A 16,051-nucleotide genomic window follows, 5' to 3' on the forward strand; every position below is an offset into this window, starting at 1 on the left:
ATGGCAGAACACAGATGAGAATAAATACAGTGTAGGGATGTGGCTCAGTGGTCAAGTGCTCCTGAGTTCAATCCCCTTACCAAAAGACAGACCTCATAGGGAATTGTGTCTAAAACAGGTAATAAAAGCATTCAGTACCCAAAATTGGAGTCCAAGAAGCCCTGAAGATTTGAGGAAAGGAAGAAAGGGAGAAAAGGAATTGGGTGAAGATTAATTAAACAAATTAAAATGCTCTAGGCATTCCAAAAAATCCAAAACATCTTACCTTCCATACATAACAGAATTAGTTGATGATCAAAATTCATTCAGTCTCTCAGAGATTTCTTATAGTGTCTCCTAAGTGCTGAACCTGATCCTGTGCTCAGTGCCACTCTGACATGATGAACCAAAGGAATGTGATCCTGGTCCCATGGGGCTCCCTGTACAGGGGAGCTAAGGAGGAGAAGAAGATTACATGAATGCATAAGTTAGTTAATTTGAGACACTAAAGTCACTGCTAAATATTAATTGTGGTGTTCTAAAGAGATATTTCAATATTTAAACCCACAATTTAATGGAAATGATCTCTAGACAATAATGCTTAAAATTTGATCAAAATATCAAGGGGAAATTAGTCAAGGAAGGCGAATAGTTGTTCATCACATGAAAGAAGATCTTATTTGGGTTGCTAAGGAAAAGCCAATATAGACAAAGCACAGAAAACCACATTAAGATTGGTAAGAAAAAGATAGTATAGTTGAATAATGTCTACTACTTGACATAAGGATTGGGATTTCATTGTACAGAATAAATACCTATTTTCAATATAAGGCAATATGATATGAATATTTTGATGTAGATAAATCAAGGAAAGAAATAAAAATGGATTGCATTTTAAAAAATTGAGTTGGGTTGTGTTAAATTAAGGGAATAAAAAAAAATACACCGAGGTTATAATGGCCCAAGATTCATGTGCATCTTAAGGAATGTGAATCTTAAGGGCTAGAAATAACAAAGAATATTAATAAGTAAAGAGCATATGTACCAAACACAAATCCAAGCTGTCCTACTCAGGCTGAAGAAAAGGAACATCAGAGCAACAGGTGCCCTGAAAAAAATGGTTGAAAGTATGTTGCTGACATGGAATATTGAAACACAATGCACACTGCAGGAGAACCTCATAGATGCTGTAGCTCTGGACAGCTGTGTGGCAGTGCTACCTCTGACTCTCTGAGGAAAGCAAGAAGAGGTATAGACTCCTTACCATATAACTGACGTGAGGGCCACTGCTCAGCACAGGGAATCTGGAGCCCTTGCAAGAGGAGATCTGCTGTTGACACCTGATAGCATTTATCTAAGTGGAGTGAATTTGATTATTTTTTGTGTGTACATAAAATAGAAACCCAAATATGTGTATTTATGCTTTTGTGTGTCACATCTTTATTTGATACACATATAAACACATGTATGCATTAGCTCTAACAGGAACTTGAAATGTGACTACATCATGGCTACCATAGCAAAAATGGTCTGAACTTACAAATCATTTTCTTTTTGCTAAATTCTTTACCCAAAAAAATTCAAAGAATTTAGCATTCTCTTCCCAAATCCTTTGTTTCTTTTTTTCTTATGAAAAATAGCTATTGATACACTTAAGCTTTTCATTTTAATTGCACATGTCAAAAACATCACATGGGTTGGTTTTGAGGGTAGATTCTGTCTTTAAATCCAAGTTCTACTCTTTGGCAACTTAGATAACCTCACTGTGTCTTATTTTCTTATCTATAAGATACACCATCTTACTAAAGTAATTGGAATTAATTTCTTCAGAAGAGCATCCAGAATATAGCATGGGACCGATGGTTATGATTTATTGGTTTTTTAGTATCTTCTAAATGAGACCACATATGCAAAAGCACTTAGAACCATAAAGCATAATGCAAGTAGAAGGCCTTATTGTTTTTATGAAATGATATTTTCATTTTATCTCAACTTCAAAGTGTATCAAAATGAAATTCAGCATTTAATGACACCCTCATGCTTCTAATTGTGACATTTGACACTAAAATTAAGAGAGAAGTATCTAATTCATCAACGTATGACAGACATGAATTAGGAGCTAAACTTAAAAGGGCCTAAAATTTCCATTATCTACCCTAGACTCGTTCTGTACCCTTTTCCATCCTGTTTTGTGTCTCTGGGGCTCACTTGCATGGGTTGTATCATCAGATCGACCATGTCCTGTCACTTCCATGGGGGCCAGTGGATGAAGACCCCTAAAACAATCAGAGAAGAGAGGTGTGAGGTCTTCAGTTATCCCCATCTCTTGTTTCTCCATTCTGGAATCATCACTTTTTGCCCCACTGGTTCCCTCCCTGAGAGCCTTCCTCATGCTACCTATAACTATCAAAGCCACTGTTCCATTCAAGGCTCTCTGCCCAATGTGGTTCTCTTCATCCTCTTGTCTCTATGACCCTCAGGGTGGAAAGAGCCTGCTGGTCCTCACTCCTGCACTATTGTCGCTCCCGTGAACCCGGCTCTTACCTCTGTCGTAAGTTCCATCATAAGTGAGCCATCATTACGTGATCTTAATTAAATTCCCTACCAATTGGATTTGACTAATATGGAAACCTTACATTATTCTTCATTTCACTCTATTGCAGAGGGCAATGCTTGGCAACAGTCCTGATCACAGGCTGAAACATTCTCAGGAAGATGTCCATGTTGCTGATTGTGTTCATAGTTAGGGAGAATCCTAGTGGGGAGAGAAAACAAGTGGAATAACAGGGTGAAGACTCTCCAGTAAGGAGTATAAATTCACTTACTTATGTTTGGGCACATATATTGAGGTGTTTTGATTTCAATTTACAATCTGCTGATATTTATGTTATGTGAAGTTACTCTAATAAAATCTGGCAATTAATACATAAAGATGAACCTAGAGTTACATCTGAGAGTAAGAAAATCCTACACAGGGAAAATGCCCAAACAAAAACACAGAAATAGGAATGGGTGTTTCACTTGTGAGATGCTACAAAAAAGGCACATCAAAAAGCAGGTAGAGTGTTTAAAAACATAGGAAGTCATATTCAGTAAGCATAGCAGAACCAAGTAATGCATACTCTTGAATGCATGTGGAAAAATCTAGCACTGTTCATAAATGCAATGTGTGTTATTTCATATATAAAATACTCAGGGGAATGTTTAAAAATGCCATGCAATATTCTAGTAGCTTTCAGCAAAAAACTATCAAAGTTAGCATATAGTATATATTGGACTATGAGCATTGATATTTCTATGGAAGGAATAAATTCAAGAGATATTTTCAAAAATGATTGATAACTGTATGAACTTGAATTCCAATACCCCTCTAGGAAGGAAAGAAGGAAATGGGGGAAAGAAGAGAAGGGAAGAAGAAAATAAAGAAAAAGAAAAACAATTGAGATTCTTAGAGAAATGTTTCATTCTAGGATTGAGGCAGAAAATATATAAAATAGTCCTGGAGTACTATAGTTTCAGAAATTTAAAAAAAATGGAAGAAAAAAATCTGCAAATTAAATGGCATATGTCAAAAGGACCTAAGAACTCTAGCAACAAAATCAAGTAGTATCAGTTTATTACTCAAGGTATTAAAAAAAATTCATGATCAACATTGATATAAAGATTAAATAATTTAACAAATAGACACATCCCTTGTGTAGAATGAGTACAAATTATCCATGTAAATACAACCCATTCCTTATGTACAAATACTATTAGAGACATCTTTCCATTGAATACATAAAAGGAAGTAGGAAAATAACTTTACAATGAATAAACCTGAAAACTACTGCCCCAGTCATGTGATTGAGATCAATTCACAATAGCTAAGCAATGGAACCAGCCTAGGTGCCCTTCAACAGATAAATGGATAAAAAAATGTGGTATATATACACAATGGAATACTACTCAACCCTAAAGAGAAATAAAATTATGGCATTTGCTAGTAAATGAATGGAACTGGAGACTATCATGCTAAGTGAAATAATCCAACCCTCCCAAACTGAAGGCCAAATGTTCTTTCAATATATGAATGCTAACTCACAATAAGGGGAAGAGTAGGGAAGAACAGAAGTACTTTGAATTAGACAAAGGGGAATTAAGGGAAGGGGGGATGGGAGATAGGAGAGATAGTAGAATAAATCCGACATTACTTTGCTACGTGCATATATGATTGCAGACCATTGTAATTCTACACCATGTACAACCAGATGTCAAAATGCATTCTGCTGTCATGTATAACAAATAAGAACAAATTTTTAAAAAAAACTAAAAATAATTGAAAGTGGTGCTATAGTGTGTGCATGTGATAGGATGTATTAAAATTGAACTTTATTCCTATTGTCTTTATCTCCATTATAATCGTGAGATAAAGCATGAAATACCAAAATAAAGGATATTGCACAAAATAACTATCTGGTACTCTTCAAAACCGCCAAGATCATCCCAAACAGGGAAAGTTCAAGAAAGTGTCACAACCAAGAGGGGACCAGGAGACGCAGTGACTGACCCTAAGATGGTAACAAGACAGTGATTTGTGAAATAAAAAGATTCTTAGGTCAAAGCTAAGGTCACATGAATTAAGCACAAAATTCATCAATGTTTCCTTCACTGTAACAAACATAGCATTCTAATGTAATGTAATGATGTTTACACCAGAGGAACTAGCTGTGGAGTGTATGGGAACTCTGCACTCCTCACAGTCTCTTCTGTAGCCCTAAAACTGTTCTGAAACAGTGACTTTCATGAGTGAATAAACAGTTACAGTGGAGCACAGAGGAGCAGAGCTGGGCTGCAAGAGTTCAGAAGAAACATGTTGAGGAAAATGTGATAATAATGTAAAGGATGCTGAAATTGAGAGACAATAGAGAGTCAACTGAAGGAAGAGAGAAAGCAGAGAGAGAGGTAGAGTAAAGAAAATGAGGAGGCATTCAAGAAAATGAATACATGTGGTGTGCTGGATTGAATCCTGGGAAGAAAGAGGATAGTCAAAAACCTAGTGGAAGCAAACGAATTCTGTGGTCTTATTAGTGGCAAAATACCAAAGCTAGGTTCTTTGTTTTGACCAATGGACAGAGTAATACAAGAGGATGGCTGTGTGGTGCAGGATGAGGACATGTGAGAACACTGCAGTAATGTGCTTGCAACTCTCTGCAAGTATAAAATCATTCCAAAATTGAAAGTTTAAAATATCTTTAAAAGTAGGGAAAAAAGAATAAAAATTCATGATGAGAAATAAGGAGGAGAGAAATAGATACTGTTTTTGAGTTTTTGTCCACTGACTCCTGGTTCCCCATGGTGGCTTGTGCTAGTGAAATGCTTCCTCTGAGTGAGTTAGGCCAGTGAGTACTGACTCAGGGTTATGATTTGTCATTTAATATGAGAAGAAAAAGGAGGAAGTATTTGCACTCCCAAGCTCCCAACGGACCTCCAGAAAGCACTCCTCTATCTACCCTTGAAAAATTGCAAAAGAAATATAGCATAAATCCTGTTCCATGTCTCCTCAAACCATCCTGCATGTTCTCTCTTTTTCACCTTCTGATAATTATTGAGCTATCTTCAAGTGACATGGATATTGATGGAGAAGACATCTATTTCTGGCAAATTAGATTTATTGAATAACCTACAAAAAAATGTCACACATTTTAGGACTCTTTCAGTAGCTTTAAATAATATTCTATATAGACTGAATTTCATTCCTCTGTAAAAAAGAATCAATAGTCCTTAAAATATTTTTTATTCTCCAAAACCTATAAATGTGATCCTCCTATGTCCAAGACTGGGTTAGATAGTAGAGTAAAAACTAGGATTATAACTACCATGTTAAAAAAAAAAACTCCTAAAGAAAAGTACTATAAATAATTCAAATCCTGAATTCAAATTTCCAAGAAATCTATATGTTGGCAGATTTACAAATTGTATTGGCTCTGAGTCAAAAGCCTGAGGCAGAAGAAAGAGTAAATAGCAAATCTCTAGGTTATAAATGTGGGTAAACTTAGCCAGCCTTTATGATTTAAACTGCTGAGAAAACAATCTTGAGGATGTGGTCATAATTTAGCTCCTTCTAATATATCTTTTAGTAGTCTCACATTGTCTTAAACCGAGACACATACTCCTGCACCCTGACGACATTAAGACAATAGATGGAGTTGTCCTTCATGCCCAGAAGAATGGGCTCAGAGATGGGCATACAATCCAGTTAGCATTGGTGAAACTAGAAACACTATTTTATTGCATTTCTGGGAAAGAACAACTCTCTCATCCATTAAAGTTACCTAGGAAAGTGTTCTCTTTTTCCTTGACAATTTGCAGGTGTTACATTTTTAACAAAATGTGGAGTCTCGATCCCAAAAGAGCAAGAGGAGGAGCTACATATCTTCCTAAAGTCTGAGTTAGGCATTCTTACACATCACTCATGCAGAATCTTATTAGTCTAGGAGAGTATAAGGCCATGCCAGACTGAAAATGGAGAAAAAGAGTCCACCTCTGGACAGGAGGAGTTGACTGTCTATTCAGAAATGGAATAATTACTGTGACCATATTTGGAAATAATCAACCACATTGAAGGGCATGGAGATATCATGAGTGAAATTTAACCATCTATTCAAATAGTTGGAGAAAAGGAATTCAAAGCGGAGAAACATTCAAGTTCAAAAAAACTTGCAGGATCTAGATTATTTGTGATTACTGAAATGGAGGAAACCAATATGATCTGCCATCACCGTAGAGGAAGAGAATTTATAGTGGAGGACGTTGCCATAGACAAGGTCCAGGTTGCATGGGGAGAGAAAGGACTTGGTTTATTATATATCGGAATTACACAGACCTAGTTCTTCCCTCTGCTCCTTGGTATTTTGACAATGTTTATCTTTAATACATCTCAACAATTCTAATAAGGAGAAGAAAATTCTATTTTCCATTGGAGATGTTAATGAAAATAGAATTCATTGTATTTTAGGAAAATGTTATTTTTAGACAATAATTCATTCTATTGAGACCCTGCTCTACTTTTATTTCTCCTATGTAAGTACTTTGATTTATGATCTTTCAGTAATGGCACAGTACTTTAACATTGATAACCATTAAGTATTAGGAAAGTGTGAATACTTATTCAAAATGATTTTTTTTAAGTTCTGAGTATTTTGTCATTAAGGTTTAAGTCTTTGAATTCTTAGAGCCATATTACTTTAGGCTATGTTGGGAAATATTTTTCAGAGATGCAAAAAAATTGCAAGAGACAAATAGATGAAAATCCTCTTAAGGAATTAATAAGAGAGAACCACATTTACAAACAACAATAGTTATGTTTTAATAAAATAATATTGTTCAGCTAGGTCTGACAAGACAAGACTCACAATCAAAAGATCATTATAGGGGCTGGGGCTGTAGTCCAGTTGCAGGGCACTTGCCTAGCATGCATGAGGCACTGGGTTCGATCCTCAGCACCAAATAAAAATAAACAAATTAAATGAAGGCATTCTGTCTATCTACAACTACAAAAATAATTTTTTAAAAAAGATCATTGTATTGAGATATATAAAGCAGGATCATGACTATAATACTTATAATGAATTATCAAGTCAGGATTTGTATGTGGGAACATTGTTGTCAATTATATTCTATGACCCAGAATAGAATAGTCAACAAATTAACTTTCAGATCAGAATTCCATAGTCATTTGTTCAGCAAGAATTATTCTGTGCCTGCCTTCTTTTTTTAGGATTAATGGTCATGAGATGTTTTAAAATATGCAATAAAAAGTCTTTGTCCTTCTAAACTGCTTCTTGCGTGATAAGACACTTGACATTTTAAGGCTGTTTTAAATTTCTTCACCTTATTAAAGCTAAAATTTACTAGGCTTTACTTGGATACTAAAGCACTCTGTGCTTGGGGTCCATGAGTTGAGAAAGCTTAATGTTTTTACTCCCTAATGAAAGCCTGCCATTTCTTCTTTAGTGAAATCCCATCAGAAGAAAAAAGCTAAGAAACCCCCATTTCACGTAGAATGTCTTCCTGTAGTAAACATTGCCATAACGAGGTTTCTGTGCTTTAAAAAATTGATTCTACTTCCCAAAGTATTTGACTCAGAATCAGGGCATGATATGAGTACCAAGCATCTGTGACACATTACTCCAAGGCAACTACCTATTGCAATCCTCAAAAACACTGCCTTCCTTTGGCTTAATGATTTCTCATTAGGAGTCTCTCTAGAATGTTCTACATTTAAGTTATGCTGTTCATAATGTGTTATTTTTTTTCACTCTTTTAACATTTGTATTAGTTTTAAGGTATTTGCACTTTATCTAACCTGAATTATATTCATCCTTTTGCTGTTTCTATATCTTACTCTTACTTTATACTCTGAGTGGTTTATGACTGCCTATTTAGGGTTACTATTATCTGCGTGCTTAAAACAAACCTATAAGTTTGATGAATTGATGTTAGAGTAAGAGAAAATTTATTGTGAAGCACATTGTGAATATCCCATCCTGAAATCCCTTTCCCTGGTGAATAAAGCACATAAGTTGACATGACTTTTCTTAAGAGGTCGGAAAAATGCGTCATGAATGACATTTAAGAATAACACTGCCAACAACTTCCAGAAATGAAGGAAGGCAAACAAAGAAGTCAAGGACAGCTGAGAACACCCGGGAAAACAGAAATGCTGCACTTTCAATAAAGCGCTGTTCACATTTGCTAGAATTAAAGGAAAAAACAGACAAAGATAAATTTTTTTTCTTTTCTTATACCTGCTAGAAAAAAAGTACATGTGCTTTTAGTTGTTTCAGTGATAGATAATTTGATGTGTTTTGAAATCAAGGAAGCAAGAAAAAGCAACAGGAGGCAATGGTAAAGAAAAAGTACCTGTCCCAGTTTTCTGTCTCACAAAAAACAGGGACAGAAGATCAGAAAGACAAAGGGTGCATTTGTCACTTTTCTATGGGGTGTACTTTCGTATGCATTAAAGGATACTGGGTATTAAGTTTACTTGTATAAAAGTTTTGACTAAGATTGCTTGAGCAAGATAATTCCTAGTAAAATGTGACACTGTCCTGAAAGTTCCAGACATCTAAATAAAGCTGCAGAGGAGATACTGCATCCAGCAGGAGACAAATTCAGTTTAGTTTGATCTAATGTAGAGTTTCTCAGGAGTAAGCTAACAAGGAAAATTTTGTCAGAAAGCATTTATTCTCATAAAAGCTATTGTCAGGATAGCTGTTAACTGCATTAGCAACACCAATAAAATTAAGATGCTCTCCTCCTTATGTTTAAAAGCTAAAAACCTGCCTACCTGAGCTGGATTCCTAAGTATAAAAAATAAATGCAGCAAGCTACTTTTGTACAATAAGCAAAAATGATATGATACAAATCACTTTCAGAGGCTGTAGTGGTAAGTACCCATTATAGCTGGACATCAGGCATTAAGAAGCAATGGTCCATCTTGCACTGGCCCATTTGTATTCTACACACACTGTGTGTATGTATACTCACTGTAGGTATGAGGAGTAATCTAGTACAATGCATCCAGCCTGAACTGTCACATAAAAGAATGGATAGTTTGCAGGGATTTTAGAGCATGAATGGAGATAGTCATAGAGCCATAAATGCAGACCTGAGACCAGAAATAAAAGTAAAACAGTGTCTTCCTCTTTTTCCAAAACCCATTAAAGCAATTCCTACCAAAATAGAAAAATACCTCATCAGAGAAGCAGTCCCGTGAGACTTCCCAACTCCACAGCAGCCTCCCTAACTGGCCATCCATCAGCTCTGTCTAATTCTGGCAGAGGCCAGAGGGGTCAGGGTCAACTACGACACTTTGGTGATTTTAATATCCTTTCTTTTTGATTTCTTGTTCCAATTTGGAAGAACACCAAAGAAAACGAGATGAAGGGAAAGTCTGACAAGAGTTCTTAGACAACTTCTCAGTTCTCCTCAGCTTCTCTTCTTTTTAAATATTAAATATTGTTTGGTCAAGCACCAGAGCATGACCAACACTTGGTCATATCCTCTCAGTTGTAAATTGCCTGCAATAACATTCCCTTCTGGAGTTAAGAATTCTAGATGGACATCAACTTAGGAAGAAGATGTCATTGGAGGAAGCCTAAAGGAGTCTCCTCTACGAATGTCTATTCTGCATCTAACTTTGACTCATGGATCTAAAACAAAATTAAATTAAATTAAAAATAAATACTACTAATATAGAGTAGTCCATATCCCAAATGAGCTATCATGTGGTTGGAAGGTAACAGTGAGCATCGCTCTCATCTGTTATAATGTTTATAATGTTGTTAGGAGAATGAAAAGCTAGATTTTTATGTACTCTACCAAGGTGAAATGAGACCCCCAGCTTCTGGCTAGGATAGAATATTGGAATCTTACTCCAAGCAAAGGAAGCTGGAATGGATGAGAACTGTCAAGGTCCCAGCCAAGTAGAACTTCATTTCCCAAAACTAGAAATATAATGTGCAGAAAACCATACAGCAGTCCATATGGGAGAAAGACTGGTGATTGCTTGGTTAAAGTCAGGGCACAGAGATAACCAAAGGTTTTCCTCAAGCAAATTTCCTAGGGAAGCAAGACCAATCTTTTACAGCTCACAAAGTGAGTTAGGATCATAACATTTTGCTATCAGGTGTGTGTCAGGTAAACTCAGAGGTGATGCACTATGATGGACATCTATCTTCCCCACCTGCCAGTGGGCTAGGGATAGCCATGACATGGAAAAAGTTTCCTCCTTCATCAAAAATGCTTATTTACTTAAACTGACCTTTATAACTTTGCCATGACTCTATACTGTCCACTTTTTCTATTGTAAAACTTCTTTATTAACAAAATCTGTCTCAAATAATTCATTTTAATTAAAGAACAAAGGTTTTTTTTTTAATTGGATAAAACAAAAAGCATTCAAAAATAATTTTAACAATGACAACTAGCACAATTTTTGCCCCTTCTCAAATAATTCAAGAGTTCATATTTGATTTTATTTTTTGCACTGAAAATGATATAGCTATATACATCCAAATGCTGCTAAGTGACACTTCCTATGGAGCCACATTAGGAAAACCACTGAGGAATCACCTCAGCACCTCAACATCCCCTGCTCTGGTCTTCATCAAGGGATCCACTCCACATCATTCATGGAATTCAAGAGCAAAATGTTTCCTGTGTGAAAGTTCCCACCTGCAAAATGTTTTACTGCTAATTTGTATATAAACATAGATTTTTAAATTACTCATTAAAAACAAAAGAAATAATACCTTATGAAAATGAGCAATTATATTTCTTACTAGAGCAGCTATTTACTCTAAAAAAATTACATTTAGCAACTATTGGAGTTGATTTTTAAGTAAATGATGGAAAACACAAAGTTCATTTAATTGAGGGGTTGGTTGAAATATTTTTTATTAAGAAAAGATGGTTAAAATTAAATAAGGAGAGCTGGATTTAATTTATTGTAAACCTAGTAAATGGATTGGGTACGGTCACAGGCAAAATGAGGCTACATCACTTTTACTGGACACATCAGTCCAAATGTCAGTGTTTTGTTAGAATCCATGTCTCTGAGGTCCTCTACAGTTCAATATGTAAACCAGGAAAAAACATTTTAATTGTAGCTAGTCTCTTGGAACAAACAATTGAGGGTCAGATTATAAAAAGATATTTTACTTATACAGCTTAAAACTATATAATTACTAATACACTACAGTGAATCTCCTTTTGATGTATATATATCAACAATGTCACAATTAAAAAATAAAACTATAAGTCAATAGCAGAAAGATCAGCAGAATTGAGGAAAGGGAATGGGGGAGAGAGAAGGAGAGGTAAAGGGGACGTTCGAGGGACTGAATTAAAGCACATTATATTCCATGCTTTTGTAATTATGTCAAAATGAATTCTGATGTTATGTATAACTGAAAAGAATAAAAATTAAAAATAATTCCTGAAAGTACAATGTTAAAATACTAGTCGATTTCAAAAGATGGCAACTTAGTTTTCCCAAGTGTCTAAAAAGTTTGCAGTGCTCTTATTCTTCTGCAGTTAGAATGTTTAAAATTCACTATGGAATTACTTCTACAAAATATGAGTACATTTGCCAAATATATCCTGTCATAGATGACTGCCGCAGTCTCTGGCTGGGCACAAATCACGAGTCTCCACACAGCTTGTAGATTCAAACAGCAATTCTTTATTCCCGAATTCACACTGGCCGTCTACAAACACGCTCTGGGGGAATCCACGTTCTCTGCCCAAATCCACTCTCTCCCAAATCCACTCTCTGCCCAAATCCACTCCACATGGGCTTCTGTCTCCCAAAATATACTGTCTGACCCTAAAAACTCAAGAGGAACTCAGCAGCAGGATACGCCCTATTCTAAAGGGGGAACACCCTAATCTCCTATTATGCTAAACTGCCCTATTCTAAAGGGGAACACCCTAATCTCCTATTGTGCTAAACCGCCCTATTCTAAAGGGGGAACACCCTAAACACGGATCCTGCCCTGGTCCTTGAGCAAGGTCACCTTTCAGAAGTCCTTCCACTAGACAGCATGGGAGTAAGCTGGCAAGGAATTTGTCATACCTACTTGGCTGATGGCTCCCAGCAGATGACCAAGCATTTGGAAATGCAAGACAGTGACCCTAGTTTTTAACAAAAGTCATATAGGGGTCTTACTGAGATAAAATATTACTTAACAGAGCTCATTGCAATTTTCATAGTGCTCTCATTAATTGGTGGGAGTAAAAATATATTCTATGCAAGAAAAAAATACTTAAATGCTATTTAAGGAAACTATGAGATGTACTGTGCATTCTCCACAATCAGTACTTTTTTTCTTTCTTGCCATGACACTGGTCATTAATCTTTGCAAGCAGCCAAGTAGAAATCTAAGGTGTCACCCATGCATAGCATCATATTCACAGACTACTAGAAGCACATTTTAAAGTTCAGCTTGGTGAATCACTGAGCAACTTACTGTCTCTATAGGAAGTTTACTTTGATCCATATCTGTCAAACTGGCAATGATCAGGGATCTTTACTGAATTACTTTTAGCGACATCATCATTTTTCAAAGCAAGTAAACACCCATACATATTTTGATTGCAGTTGGTAACACCTCCAGGAACATCAAATGTGCACAGAAATGGCATTATAAGTGTGATCAGTTTGGCAAGTCAAGATTCAACTGTGTATGTGTGTGTGTGTATCAGTTTCACTTCCTATTTAGGGTGTTCACTTGGCACCTTCAGTCTATGAAGGTCTCAAAGAATCACATCAAATCAATGATGCCCAGGGTAGGCAAACAAAACTCACTCCAGGTTAGAGATGAAAGTTGCAGAAGAATTCCCTCAGGAACATATAGCTTTCTGGGTCTCAATTACCATGAAAAATAAAAAGAAAAGATTTGGAAAGCCTAGACATAAACTCGATTTCACCTCTAACTAGCTGTGTGACCTTGAACTAAGAACATGACCTTTTACAATGTAATTTTATTCAACTAGAAAATAATAACACGGCTTGCTCTACCTAACACACCAAATTCCTATAAAAGTTCAAATGAAATTATGCATATGAATGTGACATTCAGATTTTAAATGCTATGCAAGAGTAGACTTGATTATCAGGCTGCTCTGTTTTGGCCTCTTCACCTCCCCAGTGTCACCTTCCTTTAGTCATTCAGGATAAGACAGACTATTTAAAACTCACTTCTAAGCTAGTCCACCTCCTTTTCCAGACTCCGGAGACTGACTCTCTGTCATGGATGCACTTTACAGTTGGTCTTGCCCTGGGGATTGCCCTGGGATCTGCAAGGTGATACTCTTTCAAAGGGGGTCCACAGTCTCTGTGGGGGGGGTAACTTTCTCTCCATTCCCCAGCTATAGCTATACATACAACTAACTCAGGCTGTTGCAGACGATGATCAAGAAGGATGGGCACAATAGAGATGAGGTACAGCCCGGTGGCAGAGGGAATGAGAGAAATTTTGAAACTACACTGGGTTCCTCAGTACTCCTGGGTAAATCACACAAATACTACTCAGAACTTTCTTTCATGTCTGGACATCCACAGACTCATTAGATTCTGTCCTCCTCTCCTTCCCTTTCTCTTCTTCTAACCTACAAATCTCAAATCCTCTGTAACTCCTGGTCATGCATCCCAAGGCAGGCTCTGAGTCTCTGTATAAACTATCCACCAATTAGAATAGGTATTAAGGTAAAATAATGTCATTCTCATCCAGTTTTGTGCCCTTAGCAAATTATTCTAATTTGAAATATATTTCTTAAGCAGTGTGGATGCTTATGATGTTTTGATTGTTTGTTATGCTATAATTATTAAGTCTTATGTGCGGATCTCATCTGCAAAAATAAGTGGCAAACTCATCCTACTCAAAAATATTGATGCAAAAACACTTGAGTAAAATCTTACCAAGCAAAAATTCTCAGTATGTTGGAAACATGACACCTGATTTCAAGATATACTATAGCGATACAGAAACTAAAACCACATGGTCCTATAACAAAAACAGATACAGAGAACAATGGAACAGAAGAGATCCCCAAAATAAACCCACACATCTACAAGCCAACTGTTTCTCAAGGAAGCCACAAAAATATCACACCAGGAAAGCACTGTATCTTCAATAAATGGTGCTGGGACCCTGCATATCTACATGTAGAAGACTGAGATTTACTCCATTTCTCAACCAACAACAACAACAAAAAAAAATCAACCCAAAATGGATCAAAGACCTAAGTAAGACCTGAAACTGTGAAATACTAGAAGAAAACATGGAAAACACTGTAAGACATTGGTATAGGCAATGATATTTGGAGCTATGAAAAGCCCAAAAATGAAAAACAAAAAAAAGATAAATTAGATTTTATCAAACTCAAAAGCATCTATACAATAAAGGAAAAAATGAACAACAAAAAGAAAACATATAGAATGGGAGAAAATATTTACAAACTATCCACCTAACACAGGATTAATATTCATAACATAAAATGAGTTAAAAACTTAACAAAAACATGAAATCCAATTTTTTAAAATAAACAAATTCATTAATTAGCTAATTCTCAAAAGAATAAATCTAAATGGTCAACAAATACATAAAAAATGATTAATTTTTATTGATCATTGGGGGAATGAAAATTAAAACCACAATGTGATACCATCTTACTTTCATAAGAATGTTTATTACCAAAATATAAAAAAATGAAAAAAAAGAACAAGAAAATACTAGTGAGGATGTAGAGAAGAAGGATTTCTCATACACTTATTGAGAAAGTAAATTATTACAAATATTGTGGAGAAGAGTGTGGAGGTACCCCCAAAACTCAAAGTAGATCTGTCATATAATGAAGCTATCATGCTTCTGGTATATGTGCAAAGGTAATGAAATCAGCATACCACAGTGATAACTGCATGTCCCTGCTTACTGTGGCATTGTTCACAGTAGCCAAGATACATAACCAACCTAGGTGCCCATCAACAGAAGAATAGACAAAATGTGGTATGTATACACTATGGCTATTTTTCAGCTATAAGAATGAAATCCTGTCATTTGCAGAAAAATATTTGGAACTACAGAATATTATGTTAATTGAGATAAGCCATATGCAGAAATGCCTCATTTTCTCTCCTATGTGGAGGCTAAAAATTGTGAACTTGAATGTAGAAGTTGGGAAGGGGATAAGGGAGAATAGAATTGATCAGTGCACACTGCATTCATGTACTGAAATATCACATAAACTCCATTGATATTTATAATTAATATAAGTAATCAGAAATAAACATTTTTAAAAATCAGCATCATGTTAGGAATAAATCTTCTGGTTTATTCCTAAAAATCAAGGATGAGTCAATATTAGGAAATATAAGAGTATCATTCTTGTGCTTATACAGCTACTAAAAATTTTATGTTATTGTCTTCACAAATGATGGAAAGTAAAAAAATTTGAAAATTTCAGACTCATTCTTCATTTGAATCACTTCATGATATAGAAAAAAGGCAATTTAAAATTATTCATA

General features: G+C 35.6%; 1 long non-coding RNA gene across 1 annotated transcript in view; it reads right to left on the reverse strand.

Annotated features, from left to right (window-relative positions):
* Nucleotides 1-2,170: 2,170 nt before the first annotated feature.
* LOC143641211 (uncharacterized) overlaps nucleotides 2,171-16,051 on the reverse strand; it is an 82,007-nt gene continuing 68,126 nt past the window's right edge. The window contains exons 2-3 of the long non-coding RNA XR_013155260.1: nucleotides 2,616-2,734; nucleotides 2,171-2,255 (exon numbers count right to left, since the gene is read on the reverse strand). This is a non-coding gene — a long non-coding RNA (uncharacterized LOC143641211). The remainder of the gene's footprint in view (nucleotides 2,256-2,615; nucleotides 2,735-16,051) is intronic.

The sequence above is a fragment of the Callospermophilus lateralis genome, unplaced genomic scaffold (assembly GCF_048772815.1).
Source record: "Callospermophilus lateralis isolate mCalLat2 unplaced genomic scaffold, mCalLat2.hap1 Scaffold_91, whole genome shotgun sequence".
NCBI lineage: Eukaryota > Metazoa > Chordata > Mammalia > Rodentia > Sciuridae > Callospermophilus > Callospermophilus lateralis.